Genomic DNA, 16,452 nt, shown 5'->3' with positions numbered 1-16,452 from the left:
AACTTTGATACATAACAGAAGAGGCTAAACATCTCATTCACTCCCAGCAAGGATGGGTACGCATTTATCAACGGGATCGAAATCATGTCCATGCCGACTAATCTTTACCACTCAGCAACCCAAGGCGATAGGGCTAGTTATCTCGGCAACAGCGGTAGTAGATATTACGTTGAAACAACACTGCTTTGGAGATGATCTACCGAATCAACATTTATAGCAGCCCAGTATCTCCGAATGAAGACATCGGCATGCACAGTCAAATATTGAGATGGAAAAAGAGAAAATATTTGTGAATGAGAATTCTTCTATATTATTCACACATGTACAAATATGTAAGGTTATATATACAACCCTATTGTACTACACTCGTACCACACGTTAGTACAATCTAAGATAGGAAACTAATTCATATAAGGTAACTACCAAATACACGTATTCTCCAAATGACTTACGTGTCAACTAATAATGACTGACGTGTCAACATAATGACTCACGTGTCAACACTCCCCCTCAAGTTGGGGCATAAACATCTTGAAAATCCAACTTGCTTAGTGAGTCATAGAACAACTTGCTAGATACAGCTTTGGTGAGTATATCTACTAATTGTTCCTCAGTGGGAAAGAAAGGAAAGGTAATTAACCTTGCATCTAGCTTCTCCTTAATGAAGTATCGATCAACTTCCACATGGTTTGTTCGATAATGTTGCACAGTACTATTTTGAGAGATTCCAATTGTAGCGTTGTTGTCACAATACAGCTACATAGCTAACTTAGGCTTAAAACCCAAATCTCAGAGTAGATTTTACGTAAACACAGGAGTTCACACACTCCATGGGCCATATCTCGATATTTAGCTTCACCACTTGATCTTGCAACAACCTTATGTTTCTTGCTCCTCCAGGTAACAAGGTTTCCTCCCACAAAGGTAAAGTAGCTAGATGTAGACTTCCTATCTATGATACAACCAACCTAGTCTGCATCTATATATCCACTAACATCAAGATGTTGATGTTTTGAGAACATTAAGCCTTTTCATGGTGCAAACTTCAAATACCTCAAGATCCTCACCACACCATCCATGTGTCTTTCACTTGGATTGTGCATAAACTGACTCACAACACTAACTGCATAGGCTGCATCAGGTCTAGTGTGTGATAAGTAAATCAAACGTCCCACTAACCTTTGGTACCGAGGTTTATCAGTTGGAACCTGATCAGGTTATTCTGCCAGATTGTGGTTTTGCTCAATTGGAGTATTAATTGGGCAACAATCTAACATGCATATGTTTCTGCTAAGATATCTAGCACATACTTTCTCTAACATTGGAAGATACCATCTCTCCATTGGCTACCTCTATCCTCAAGAAATACTTTAAGTCACCTAGATTATTCATCTCAAATTTGGATGACAACTTTGATAAAATACCTAACGGGTGGTTAAGTTGGGACAATATAGGTACAATGGTGGGCCACGGGCCACGCTTGTCGCCGTTTAACATGTACCGCACCTAGCAAGCAAAAGACTATCTCTACTTAAATTATGTAGGTCGTAATTTGAGCTTTGAAGAACCAACCAATAATATTCATCTCAATTTTGCAAGAGCATCCCCAAATACACTGCGCCAGAAGAGGTGTACTGAACAGGTCGGACAATAGGAATGAACCAGACCATCAATAACAAGACCTTCAATCTCACCTAGAGGTTCCCAATAGATTCCAATTCTTACCTGGTGAGGCCCCATTTCTGTGAGGTTGATCTGCATATTACCGAGCCTAAAGATAGAATGTTTCAGATTTTCATAGCAGATTTAGCAGCTGAACTGGATGCAGACATAATTAGATGGACAATAGAAAATGGAAAAGGAAATGGGATTCCCATATATAGGGACTACTTTGTGCCCACGCAGAGTCTTGGAACCCAGAAGAAAGGTTTAGTTGATCTCTCTATTGCTCTACAAGCAAATCAACACGGTTTGAAAACTAGATATAATGGTCCAATCTTGAATGGGCTCAAAATCTTCAAACTAAATGACACAGAAGGAAATCTCGGCGGACCCAACCCCGAGCTACCACTGGATATCCAGCAAAAGGTGACATCAGAAAGCTCTAGAAACTCAAATAAGTCGTTGATTCCTATTTCGGTCTTACTTGTTTTTTCCCTAGTTGGGTTTTTAGATTTCAGGTATGAAAGAAAACTCAAGGACTCCGGCTCCAACCACAGAATGACGACATCAACCATGACCCTTCGATTACCTTTTCCATCTTCTTTGTGCCATGGCTTTTCACTGGCAGAGATCAAAGCTGCCACCAAAAACTTCGATCACACTTTAATCCTTGGAGTTTGTGGGTTTGGCCACGTGTACAAAGGACACTTTGACAATGCGCCACTCTTGTTGCAACCAAACAGCTGAAAGCCACTTCATCGCAAGGCTCCACGAGTTCATGACCGAAATCAAAATGCTCTCCTAATTCCGCCACCACCATTTGGTTTCTCTTATAGGATATTGTGCCAATCAAGGTGAGATGGTCTTAGTCTACGATTACATGGCACATGGGAATCTCAGTGATCATTTTCACCTGATCAAGGAACCACATCTTCCTCGGAAACTACAGCTTCAAATTTGCGTTGGTGCAGCACAAACTTTGCACTACCTTCACACAGGTACCGAAGGCACCATCATTCACCATGACATAAAGAGCGCAAACATATTATTAGACGAGAAGTGGGTAGAGAACTTCGGGTTGTCAAAAAAGCACATTATCACAATGTCGAAGACCCACATTAGCACAAAGGTGAAGGGTAGTTTCGGATATCTTGACATCGATTACAACCGACGTCAACAATTGACTAAGATGTCTGACATGTATTCATTTGGCGTAGTGTTATACGAGGTATTGTGTAGGAGGCCAGCTGTGACCACTATGGATAATAATAAAGTTTGGGCTAGCTGGATGGGTCAAGAAGTGTCATCGTGATGGGAAACTTGATCAAGTTTTTGACCCAAATTTGAAGGGTGAAATTGCATTGCGATGCTTGCATAAATTTTTTTCCATAGAATAAGTTTCATGGATGAAAATGGGATCAATCGGCCTTCAATGGATAATGTTGTGAGAAGGCTTCAATTTGCATTAGAAATGCAATGAACAACAAATATTATATTGATCACATAGAAAGGACGGTTTCAAGATGAGATTGCAATGATCAAGGACAATGAAGGGTCTAGTTCTAGTGACCGAAGCAGTGGGGCAAAAGAATCCATCCAAAGGTTGACCGGGACAATCTTCTCTGAGTTCATCGATCCGATTGGGAGATGATCGATGAGCAACATTGTTAACAAGATGAGAGAGATCTTTGTAGAATCATAGGAGGGTACGTGGATAATATGAGCAGTAAATATATACTTGTAATACATTAAGTCATAGAATTTCAACTCAATCTCAATTTTTTACCAAAAACTGTTATGTTAGTAATTTTAAACTCATAAGAAATGTGAAAGTATTGTGCATTTTGTTGAATATTCTAACCTGTATAAATTCCAATTTTCAATCAACATTCTAGTCTTTTTCATTTTTATGCTTGATAATGAAAGAGATTTCAAGTCATTCGGCACCCGAAGCTGTTATTGCACACCGTCAATGAATTGAAATTGTGCATGCGTCTAGCCCAATTAACGAACCTTTACTATGCACATCAGAGCAAAATGGGGTCTACTTTCGTCTTCAGCCCCTAAGTCCACCAAGTTTTTGCCGTCCACTCATGTCGTTACTTTTCATTGTTGGATAACCAAAAAAAAAAAAAATCAGTGTGCCAATGTAATTTATGTAGGGTGGTGCTATTCACACACCTAATTTCTTTAACTACCCTCCCTTGCAATTATGTTTTTTTTTTTCTTTTCTTTTTTTCTTTTTTCTTTTTTCTTTTTTTCTATTGAGAAGTTTTAAATGCACACCCCTAATTACTTAATACACACTCCATACTTAATACACCACCCATTTAATTTCCCATTCTAATATTTTACTAAATACACAACCTTTGGATTGTGTATTTAGTAAAATACAGTGAGCGAAGCAGTGGGGCGAAAGAATCCATCCAAAGGTTGACCGGGACAATCTTCTCTGAGTTCATCGATCCGGTTGGGAGATGATCGACGAGCAACATTGTTAACAAGATGAGAGAGATCTTTGTAGAATCATAGGAGGGTACGTGGATAATATGAGCAGTAAATATATACTTGTAATACATTAAGTCATAGAATTTCAACTCAATCTCAATTTTTTACCAAAAACTGTTATGTTAGTAATTTTAAACTCATAAGAAATGTGAAAGTATTGTGCATTTTGTTGAATATTCTGATCTGTATAAATTCCAATTTTCAATCAACATTCTAGTCTTTTTCATCTTTTATGCTTGATAATGAAAGAGATTTCTAGTCAATCAACACCCGAAGCTGTTATTGCACACCGTCAATGAATTGAAATTGTGCATGCGTCTAGCCCAATTAACGAACCTTTACTATGCACATCAGAGCAAAATGGGGTCTGCTTTCGTCTTCAGCCCCTAAGTCCACCAAGTCTTTGTTGTCCACTCATGTCCTTACTTTTCATTATTGGATAACCAAAAAAAAAAAAAAAATCAGTGTGACAATGTAATTTTTGTAGGGTGGTGCTATTCACACACCTATTTTCTTTAACTACCCTCTCTTGCAATTATGTTTCTTTTTTTCTTTTTTCTTTTTTCTTTTTTCTTTTTTCTTTTTTCTTTTTTCTTTTTTCTATTGAGAAATTTTAAATGCACACCCCTAATTACTTAATACACACTCCATACTTAATACACCACCCATTTAATTTCCCATTCTAATATTTTACTAAATACACACTCCCTTGCAATTAAGTTTCGTTTTTTTTTTCTTTTTTCTTTTTTCTTTTTTCTATTGAGAAATTTTAAATGCACACCCCTAATTACTTAATGCACACTCCATACTTAATACACCACCCATTTAATTTCCAATTCTAATATTTTACTAAATACACACTCCCTTGCAATTAAGTTTCGTTTTTTCTTTTTTCTTTTTTCTTTTTTCTATTGAGAAATTTTAAATGCACACCCCTAATTACTTAATACACACTCCATACTTAATACACCACCCATTTAATTTCTCATTCTAATATTTTACTAAATACACAACCCAAAGGTTGTGTATTTAGTAAAATACAGTGAGCGAAGCAGTGGGGCGAAAGAATCCATCCAAAGGTTGACCGGGACAATCTTCTCTAAGTTCATCGATCCGGTTGGGAGATGATCGACGAGCAACATTGTTAACAAGATGAGAGAGATCTTTGTAGAATCATAGGAGGGTACGTGGATAATATGAGCAGTAAATATATACTTGTAATACATTAAGTCATAGAATTTCAACTCAATCTCAAGTTTTTACCAAAAACTGTTATGTTAGTAATTTTAAACTCATAAGAAATGTGAAAGTATTGTGCATTTTGTTGAATATTCTGACCTGTATAAATTCCAATTTTCAATCAACATTCTAGTCTTTTTCATCTTTTATGCTTGATAATGAAAGAGATTTCAAGTCATTCAGCACTCGAAGCTGTTATTGCACACCGTCAATGAATTGAAATTGTGCATGCATCTAGCCCAATTAACGAACCTTTACTATGCACATCAGAGCAAAATGGGGTCTGCTTTCGTCTTCAGCCCCTAAGTCCACCAAGTCTTTGCCGTCCACTCATGTCGTTACTTTTCATTGTTGGATAACCAAAAAAAAAAAAAAAATCAGTGTGGCAATGTAATTTATGTAGGGTGGTGCTATTCACACACCTATTTTCTTTAACTACCCTCCCTTGCAATTATGTTTCTTTTTTTCTTTTTTCTTTTTTCTTTTTTCTATTGAGAAGTTTTAAATGCACACCCCTAATTACTTAATACACACTCCATACTTAATACACCACCCATTTAATTTCCCATTCTAATATTTTACTAAAAACACAACCCAAAGTACCTAAAATATCCTAAATCTCAAAAATCATGAAATATCCTGCTTTTTAACTATATTAAGGTTACTATTTAATGTGATTAGTATATTATAGTATATTGACGTTTCGTAAATGACCATATCGATTACTTGTGTTAGTTATTGAGAAATCCATAAAGATTTATTATTGTTCCCTTTAAATAGATGCATATAAATAAGTTTTGTGTTATTTGAGCTCTCATCCACCAAACACCATGTTAATCAAGTATAAAATTATGAGTTGAACATTCAACCAAAACTATATCAGTAGTTTCTCCACATTAGCGGAACTAAAAAGTTGTCATTAGAGGGGCCAAACAAATTACTAATTACAAATTTTTTTTCACCTGTGATGTTTTGTATGAGAAAATAAATTGATTAATCATAACTCTTAGAACAAAAAAGAAAATTAACAAAAAAATGGGAGTAAAGCGATATGTTTTTAAAACATTTAATGCCATTGATTTTGAAATTCTAAATATTATAGTTTCTGACCTCATTTAATTACAATTTATTTAAGAAAAAATTAAATTAGATAGTTTCTAACTTTATTCTTGTATTAAATTGGGAGGCCATGTATCTTTGTTGTATTTATCTAACTATTTATACATAAATAGAATAATATAAGGAAAATATGACTATTTTTCTTCTTCTTCTAATGCATATATGTCTGTTTTGGTCATTTAACCTACCTACAAAATCTAATTTGAAATATAAAATAATAGAGATGTGTATTAAGTGATTAGGGGTGTGTAATTAAAATTTCTCTTTTCTATTTGGTTAGTCAATCATGAATCAAACATCATTATACAATCAATCAATTTTTTTTTGCTACTAAGATATATATTATGATACGAAGATCTTCCAAGTGACACTAATTTTCAGCATTAAATATGGTTCTGCTTTCCACACTCTGATTGTTAGGTAAAAAGGTACTGGACCTAATTCAACATTGTGAAGAGAATGACAATACAATGACTAATTGGTTATTTAGAGTGGTAGTTACAGTTACTGAACTGAAATGTATAGATGGTAAAAAGTTGGTACGCATATAAAAATGAAATGCATAAACCATAGTTAGGGCTGGAAAACCAGAGAGTAAAAAGTTGCAGATGATCTTACAGTAGCAAAGAGCAAGCTATCCTTATTTCAACACATTTAATTCCTTTCAAGTAGAAGCAATGATAAAATTGTCAGCACAAATACTTCAATAATATGTATTGGAGCATGAATTACCCAAATAATTTGTCAAAAAATAACATAAACCAATGTACCAGTCCACAACATTGCTTCATAAAAATAAAAGCTAATAAACAAGAGTAACTAGAAGCATCAAAACCAATTAACCCTCAATAAAAAACACAAACCCCTGCTGAAACCCACCCCCACACGCACCCCCACCCCCACAAACAACCACTCCTTATCTTTGAAACCCCTCTCATATTATAGTTTTCCTATGGAAAAATCTTTTGTATTCTAGCATAACATGGTAGAACAAATCATGTCTATAATCATAAGACTATAATTATTAGACTGTTGTAAAGTTCTATAGTTGCTTAATTGATTCAAATACACCAAATAGTTTCAGTTAGAATCTTATCAGGAATGATGGATTCAAACGGGCTCGAATCATCACTTAACTCATATTTTTCTTTCATGTTTTCATTGCAAATCAAGTGTAAAATTTTCTCCAAAGATGGGTCTAAAGTTGCTTGTTCTGCTTTGATTGAATTTCAAAGCATCATAGTAAAGAGATAGAATGACTATACTAGAGAAGTTTTTGATGGAAAAAAAAAAAATCGAAAAGAGTTTTGAAGTCCTCTGTGTCTACGGGAAAATAAGGATTTAGGATTTGGAGATGATTGAATTGCCAAATAGAAAAAGAATAAAACTTAATTGCAAGATAGGGTATTTAGGGTAATTTGTAAAAAAAAAATTGAATTAAAGTAATAAATAGAGGGGCTGTGTGAATAGCACCTCCCTTTATGTACTATCCAAATCCTAATTCTCTCATGTCATTTTAAGGAATTACATATTCCAGTTACTCTTGAATCTCGTGATTAAGTCGACAATCTAATTATAATGTAGACAATATCCGTTTTTTTCACTTTTTTGCCATGTCGATGGGATCTTAATGATTTATTTGTTTATTTTTTTCAACCAATGATAATATTTTGAGTATTTAGCTTCAACACTGAAACTTCCAAATTTGCAGTGAAACTGATGAATGGGTAAAATGATAACAAATTTGCAGTAGCTCGGTGACTAATAATATCCAGATCAATCAACATCAAAATTGAAGACTTATTAACTAATTTAGTATCTATTCTTATTGAACTAATAATTTATGCATAAAGACATTTCCCAATTGCCAGGACTAAATACGCAATTGAAAAGACAGCAGTATTACTTGTCAAAGTCTATCCACCCATTGTCCCATTGACTGATGATCATTCCTACTGCTCAAGAAATTCCAATAAGTGGATTAGAGAGAAACACAACCACACATATCTATGAGCAGCTTCGTTCTCTTTTTCTCTCCATCATCGATCATACAAAGATTATCCCCGGCAGCGAAAGCTTAATCTCTACCGTCTCGCTGATCGTGGCCAGAGAGTTTGCCCCTATTTCACGCTCTGAATTTACTTAACAGCATTCCCCTAGCTACCCGCCAAAAGTCGCTTGTATTTCTATCCTGTTTCTTATCCCAACTTCACCCGCTCAGATGCCTTTTTCTTTGTCACAGCCGGTGGCTGTACCCTTCTCAACAACTTCTATGCTTCTCTTATTACAGATGCTGAAGGTGTGGAGACAATAAATAAGGGATTCTGTTTGAACATTGAACAAGAAAATGGTAAAGACTTCTCAACGGATTTTGTTTGAACAAATGCAAGGACGTCTATTCTCTTTAACTGGTTGGTTCGTTTGAGATTCTTTAATTACATCGAAAGCAGAGCCAAAATATTTACGCATGAGTCTTGGATCTTGTCTCATTTTTGCTCAAGAGAAGTTCAAGACTTTTGTCAAGGAAATGTGACGACTAAACACTCAGAGATAATACCAAAAACTTCCTGTACAAACAGTATCTCGAATTATTATAAACTAAAACTATGAGCTTTTAAAGAACAATCTAGACAGAGTCGACGGACCTTTTTTTAACAAGAGGCCCCCCGCCCCAAAAAAGGAAACCTCAAAATTGGAGAAGTTTCATTAAGAGTAAGGGTACAAATGATTAGAATAAGAGCACTAAAAGGCAACAAAATGTAAATCGCGTTCTCCACTCCAGGTGAAAGTCAGGAAAAAAACAAAAGTTTAGGTGGCGGTCGGTAACGTTTTTAAGTCATCTTTTTCATTTTATAAAATGAAAATGGCTTGAAAATGCGTTCGTTGGTCTATTTTCAAAAATACAGAAAAAAAAAATTGAAAATGATTTTTTATTTTACTCGTAAAACAGGAAAACGACAAATAGACGTTTTCACCTTTTCATTCTCATATTTTAGAAAACACGGAGATATATGTATACATTTTCATTGTTTTTTGTATTTTCATACGGTAGTACCGGACGCGTTTTTGCTGTTCTCGTTTTTGAAAATTGTTTTCGGAATAAACTACCGGATACATTTTCGGATCTCAAAAATCCAATCTTGTTTTCTCGTTTTCATTTTCAAAATCAGTTTTTCAAAAATCATTTTTAAAAACGTTACCGGACAGGCCCTTACTAACTAAAGTTGCCGCTTAATTGAAACAATACAAGAGAAGAGAAGACTTAAAAGCTCTAAAAGCTAATAGACTTGATCTTCTACAAAATAAGATAACAACATTTAATCACCCCCTATTAATTAATTCGTTTTCTTGAATTGGAAAGTATGGCATATAAAGACTTTCGCTGAATGCCAAAGACTGATAAAGTAGTCAAGTCCACTGCCTAAACAAAAGCAAAAAGAAGAAAGTAAGATTTAAGAGAAACACAACCGTACATATATTTATCGATTAACTTCCTTCCTTGTTAATTTTGGTATGATAATATCCCTCTATAATTCTCCTGCCTATATAACCTAAAGAACCCAACCAACAATTACGTCTATAGTCTATACGCACCTTTTATATACAGTACTCATTCCCAATATGAAACCAATTCTCGCTCCTCTTTATCCTTCCAGCTTGTTTCTACTCTTCGTCACCCTACTGGTGGCCGGAGAGTCCGCACCGATCTACTCTCCAGTCGAATGTATCAGCCTTAACTGCGGATCTTACGGCGACACAATCGGTGATTATGATTCTCGAACTTGGAGGGGAGATATCAAGTCAAAGCTTTCCCCAGAAGAAGTTGGTAGCACGTCCCAGGTCGAAAATGCACCCATGTCCTCCTCCTCAGGCAGCCTAGTACCATTCATTACAGCTCGGCTTTCACATTCGGAATTCACTTACAGATTTCCCGTCAGTCCAGGCCAGAAGTTCATCCGCTTGTTTTTCTTCCCGGCTACATACAATGCTGACTTCGACTACTCGAAATCACTTTTCTCTGTCAAAGCCGGTGGCTACAGACTTCTCAAGGACTTCAACGCTTCTCTCAGTAGTATATCTTACGATGGCTCTGAGACGCTACTCAGAGAATACTGCGTCAACATTGAGCCAGAAGAGCGGAGTCTGAACATTACATTCACTCCCAGCAAGGATGGATACGCGTTTATCAACGGGATCGAAATCATGTCTATGCCGACCAATCTTTACCACTCGGCAGCCCAAGGCGATGGGCTAGTTATCTCGGCAGCAGCGGTGCCAGATATTACGTCGAAAACTACACCGCTCTGGAAATGATCTACCGAATCAATGTTGGTGGCAGCCCAGTATCTCCGAATGAAGACACCGGATTGTACCGTACCTGGAATCCAACCGACGAGTTCTACTTGGATAATCGAAGTAATACTTTGAGCTTTGTACCACGAAGCAAAAATACTCATCTCAATTTTGCAAGAATCCCTAACTACACAGCGCCTGAAGAGGTGTACCGAACGGGCCGGACAATGGGAGGAAACAATACTATCAACAAGAGCTACAATCTCACCTGGGGATTTCCTGTAGATCCCAACTTTTCTTACCTGGTGAGGCTCCATTTCTGTGAGATTGAATCGGATGTTACCAAGGCCAGAGATAGAATGTTTCAGATTTTCATTACCAATTTAATAGCTGAAGCGCACGCGGACATAATCAGTTGGACTACAGAAAATGGGGAAGGCAATGGGATTCCCATATATAAGGACTACTTTGTGCCCATGCCGAGTCTTGGAACCCAGAAGAAAGGTTTAGTTGATCTCCTTGTTGCACTACAAGCAAATCAAGATGATTCGGAAACTACATTTACCAACGTGATCTTGAATGGGCTCGAAATCTTCAAACTAAATGACACAGACGGCAATCTAGGCGGACTCATCCCCAAGTTACCGCTGGATATCCCGCAAAAGGAGTCGTCGGAAAGCTCTAGAAAGTCAAAGAAGTCGTGGATTCCTATGCTTGCCGGTGTAGTTTCCGTCTTACTTGTTCTTTCCCTAGTCGGGCTTTTAGTTTTCAGGCGTGGAAGAAAACTCAAGGACTCCGGCTCCAGCCACAAGATGACGATGTCAACCACGAACCTTGGGTCATATATCCCATCTTATTTGTGTCGGTACTTTTCACTGGCAGCGATCAAAGCTGCCACCAATAACTTCGATGACACTTTTATCATTGGGATCGGTGGGTTTGGCCACGTGTACAAAGGACACTTTGATGATGGGCTCACCCTTGTTGCAATTAAACGGTTCAAAGCTACTTCATCGCAGGGCGCTCAAGAGTTCATGACAGAAATCAAGATGCTCTCCCAACTACGCCACCGCCATTTGGTGTCTCTAATTGGATATTGTGCCGATCAAGGTGAGATGCTCTTAGTGTACGATTACATGGCACGTGGGACCCTTAGCGATCATTTACACCAGACTGAGAATCCGCATCTTCCTTGGAAACTACGGCTTCAAATTTGTATTGGTGCAGCGCAAGGTTTGCACTACCTTCACACAGGTACCAAGGGCACCATCATTCACCGTGACATAAAGAGCACAAACATATTACTAGACGAGAAATGGGCAGCCAAGGTTTCGGATTTTGGGTTATCAAAAATGGGCAATATCACAATGTCCAGGACCCACATTAGCACGAAGGTGAAGGGTAGTTTCGGATATCTTGATCCTGATTACTACCAGCGTCAACAATTGACTGAGAAGTCCGACGTGTACTCATTTGGCGTAGTGTTATGTGAAGTATTGTGTGGGAGGCCAGCTGTGACCATTGTGGATAATAATCGAGTTGGCTTAGCTAGATGGGCCAAAAAGTGTCATCGCGATGGGAAACTTGATCAGATTGTTGACCCAAATTTGAAGGGTGAAATTGCAGTCCGATGCTTGCATAAATTTGCTTTCATCGCAATGAGTTGCATGGATGATAATGGGATCAATCGACCATCAATGGATGATGTTGTGAGAGGGCTTCAGTTTGCATTGCAGATGCAGCAAAACAACGAGGATTATATTGATCACATTGAAAGGACGGTTCAAGATGAGATTTCATTGATCAAGGGTAATGAAGGGTCTTGTTCTAGTGAGCAAAGCAGTGGGGCGAACGAATCCGTCCAAGAGTTGACCAGGACAATTTTCTCCGAGATCATTGATCCGGTTGGAAGATAATTGATGAGCAACATGGTGAACAAGATAAACGCAATCCTTGTAGAATATTTTTTTTTTCTCTTTCTCTCTCTTTCTTCTTCTTCTTCTTCGAGGATGTTCTTTTTTTCAATTGACAAAAAAAAAAAAAAGGAGTCTAAAGAGGAAATAAGCACTACCAGGCACTATTCGATTGACGTAGATTGAGAATATTTAAGGCCAATGCCAAGGGCACAAATAAGTTAATCCTTACTTATAATGAGAGTTTATTACGTGCTGCCAAATTTTGACTTGCAAGTCTTTGCTGGTGGTGTCCACACAGTTTTAATCCAGAGAAGCACAACCATACATGCAAATCTTTAAGGAACAATTCTTAGGTTCACCCCTAGGGTGAATGAGCAAATTCACCATCTCTTGCGATTAATGCATAATATCTTTATAACTTTCTAATCCAACCATTCATGTTGTATAACGTAATATAAAGATTAGCTCTGTAAAAAATCAATCAAATTGAAGACCTTTTAGTTATTCATTTCTATGAAATACATGGACGGTTCATCATAGTAGTCGTAAGTGTTGTTAGAACCATCCATTTGTTTGATTCAATTAGATAATTAAACGATTTCCGATTCGATTGATTTTTTACATAGATGATCTTTAAAGGATAATTTAAGATATTGACAGTTGGATTATAAATTTATTAAGTAAAAATATGTTAATCGACAACGGGGGTGAATATGCTCATTCACCCTAGGGGTGAACTTAAGAATTGTTCATCTTTAAGCATCCTCCTTCCGATCACAAGCATATCAAATACGTGATTAACTCGCTACAAATATTATCATGAGCAGGCCAGCTAGCAGAACCCAACCATTTACAAGTATGAAGTATGAACTTACTTGTATGCAATTACCAAATACCAACGTGAAACCGAACTTGTATTCCTCTTTACCTTTCCTTGCTTCTTCATATTTTCGGCCTACTGGTGTCCGAATTTAGCAGAGTGGAGGGTTCGAATTTGGATTATAATGTCGTAAAGAAGGGTGAAGATGAGGCCGATGGGAAATGATAATGATGTAGGGCGTAACGGCAGTTGGGAAGATTCTTTGGACACAGAGAATAGCAGGTTCACGAAAAGAGTATTAGTGACCAATATTCTACCGCACAATGTATCCATCAAAGGGTTGTGGGGTATGTACACTCTTCTCTGAGATCCAAGAGCCTAATGAGAAATGATATGATCATAAATGATTGATGAGCCACATTATTAATGTACGTAGTACCTATGGAATATGTTCTTTATTTCAACTCATTTTGTTAGTCTGTTGCTTGCTTCAAAGGAAATTAGCAATGTGCATGGCAATGGAATTTTGAAGTAATAATGTCTATATATATCGTTAATTTGATCCTTATTTTTCTGTACCTATCCAAACCCTAATTTCCTCATGTCATTTCAATTGGTGACTCGTGAATCTCATGATGAAGTCAACAAAGTTACAATTAATTTAGAGAGACAATATTCAGTTTTGCTTTGGCGATGGATCTCAACGATATCTTTGAGAAAATTAGAGGTACGGTCTATTGTTGGTCTGTCTCCCGCTATTCCTACACTGGTTCTTCTCCTCCACATTATTCATAACAAGTTTCTCGGTCCCTCTGTTAAAACACGATGCTGCATACCATATCATCATTTACACATGAAGATCAATTCATAAGAAGATAAACACCTGTACATATGCTGCAGATTAATATAAGCACACAAGAGTGCTCCTAAAAGGACTAGGAGTTTTACCTGCATCAGCACTCATGATCCCTTCAGCAATAGTCCAGCCAAGTGAAGACATCTTCAACAGCAATTCACCAACACGGCAACACATCAAGGGAAGGGATAGTCTTCCGCCCTCTACTACTATTTAACCTCACTAATGGGAAATGAACTCAATGTTTAAGCGTAGTAGAGGCGGGGACTATCTCCTGCTATGTATAGGCAAAACTCAAGATAAACTCATCCCATAAAAGAGTCCACATAGAGCCTAAAGTTTATCACTTAGAAGACTATGTTGGAATTGATAACAGATTATGCAGCAAGATAAAACACGTAACTGCAAAAGCCAAACAAGAACAGAACAATGGCACATATATAAGAGCAACAAAGACACCAAATTTAACGTGGAAACTCCATTGTGAAGGGAAAAACCACGGGACAATCTCTGATGAACTTCCACTATGAAAATTACAATCACTAATCTCTCTAGATCACTAGAGGAAGAAACTCTCAAGAGAAACACTCTTGGATACACTCTCACAAGAAGGCTGTAAAAGAAGGATATATTGCTTTCTTTCTGTTAAACACTCTTAAACAGCGACAATGGTGGGCCACGTGGAAATTGGGACACAAGTCTCATATCGGAGACTTGGTCAATACAATCCAAGGCCCACATTGGACACTTGGTAATGTCATCCCACATTGAACACTTGGTAATTTCAATGACAATACAAGGAACCCCAATTTGGGCTCATGATATGTGCCTACGTGGAGACGCAATTGGAGAAGGACCCGCTCTGATACCATGTTAAACAACGACAAGTGTGGCCCGTGGCCTACCATTGTACCGATATTGTCCCAACTTAACCACCCGATAGGTGTTGAGTTTTAATCACAAAAGGCCTCGGTACAATTGGGTGAGATCCACCCACTTATAAGTTATATTTTATTTGTCACTTTTCGAATGTGGGATCTTTCCTCTCCAACACTTTCTTCTCTCCTTTTACAATGAACATACACTTTCAATACACGCAGCAAAAGCTTCTTTTTTTACAATCCATACAACATATGCCTTCTTCTATACCAGACGCTTCTAGTCTCTCGGGGAAGAGAAGCGACAACCAAATCCAATTAACTCCACTGCTGCACGCCTTCTTTTTAGAGAATTGAAACGCCCTTTTTTTTTGTTTTGTTTTTTGTTTGTTTTTTTTCCTTCTTTTCAAGACAGAGTTCTGCTTGGTTTATAACACCTATTAATTAGATGTCTAGCATGAGGAGGGAACTCAAACAATCTCCCCCTTCCTGACTCATGCTCAAGAACGCAGACCTGCTAAGAATGTGCAATTCCAATGTGCCTTTGGGAAGAGACTTTGTCAACATATTAGCCTTGTTCTCATTAGTATGAACCTTTTCTATTATCAGCAACTTTCTTTCAAATTTCTCTCGAATGCAATGGTACCGCATATGTATATGTTTGGACTTGGAATGAAAGCTAGGATTCTTGCTGAGATGAATGGCACTCTGATTATCACAGTAGATAACAAACTTACTTTGGTGTAGACCAAGCTCTTGGAAAAATCTCTTCAACCATAGCATTTCCTTGTAGCATTCAACAATGGCAATGTACTCTGATTCGGTGGTAGAGAAAGCCACACACTTTTGCAATTTTGGCTGCCAAGAAACAGCTCCCCCTGCAAAAGTGAATAAATATTCATATGTGGACCTCATTGTGTCTATATCTCCAGTCAAATCAACATCAGTAAAGCCTTGAAGAATAGGCCTTTCATTCCCAAAACATAAACACAATTTAGATGTACCTCTAGGTACCTCATAATCTATTAAGAGGAATGCTAGCAACCTTCCCCACTTGTTATCTGTCAAGTGTCTTCTAACTTCACTCAATCCTATAAATTAAATGTTGTGAAAATCAATTTTTGTTTCTTCCAAATTTGCCCATAATTAATGCAATAACTT

The 16,452-nt window shown here is 37.2% G+C and overlaps 2 pseudogenes; both read left to right on the top strand.

Annotated features, from left to right (window-relative positions):
- The first annotated feature begins 1,782 nt into the window (after window positions 1-1,782).
- Window positions 1,783-3,142, top strand: LOC133716230 (receptor-like protein kinase FERONIA; annotated as a pseudogene).
- Window positions 3,143-10,029: 6,887 nt separating this feature from the next.
- LOC133716058 (receptor-like protein kinase FERONIA) lies at window positions 10,030-13,041 on the top strand (annotated as a pseudogene).
- The last annotated feature ends 3,411 nt before the right edge of the window (window positions 13,042-16,452 follow it).

The sequence above is a fragment of the Rosa rugosa genome, chromosome 6, assembly GCF_958449725.1.
Source record: "Rosa rugosa chromosome 6, drRosRugo1.1, whole genome shotgun sequence".
NCBI lineage: Eukaryota > Viridiplantae > Streptophyta > Magnoliopsida > Rosales > Rosaceae > Rosa > Rosa rugosa.
This window is presented reverse-complemented; position numbering and strand designations above follow the sequence as displayed.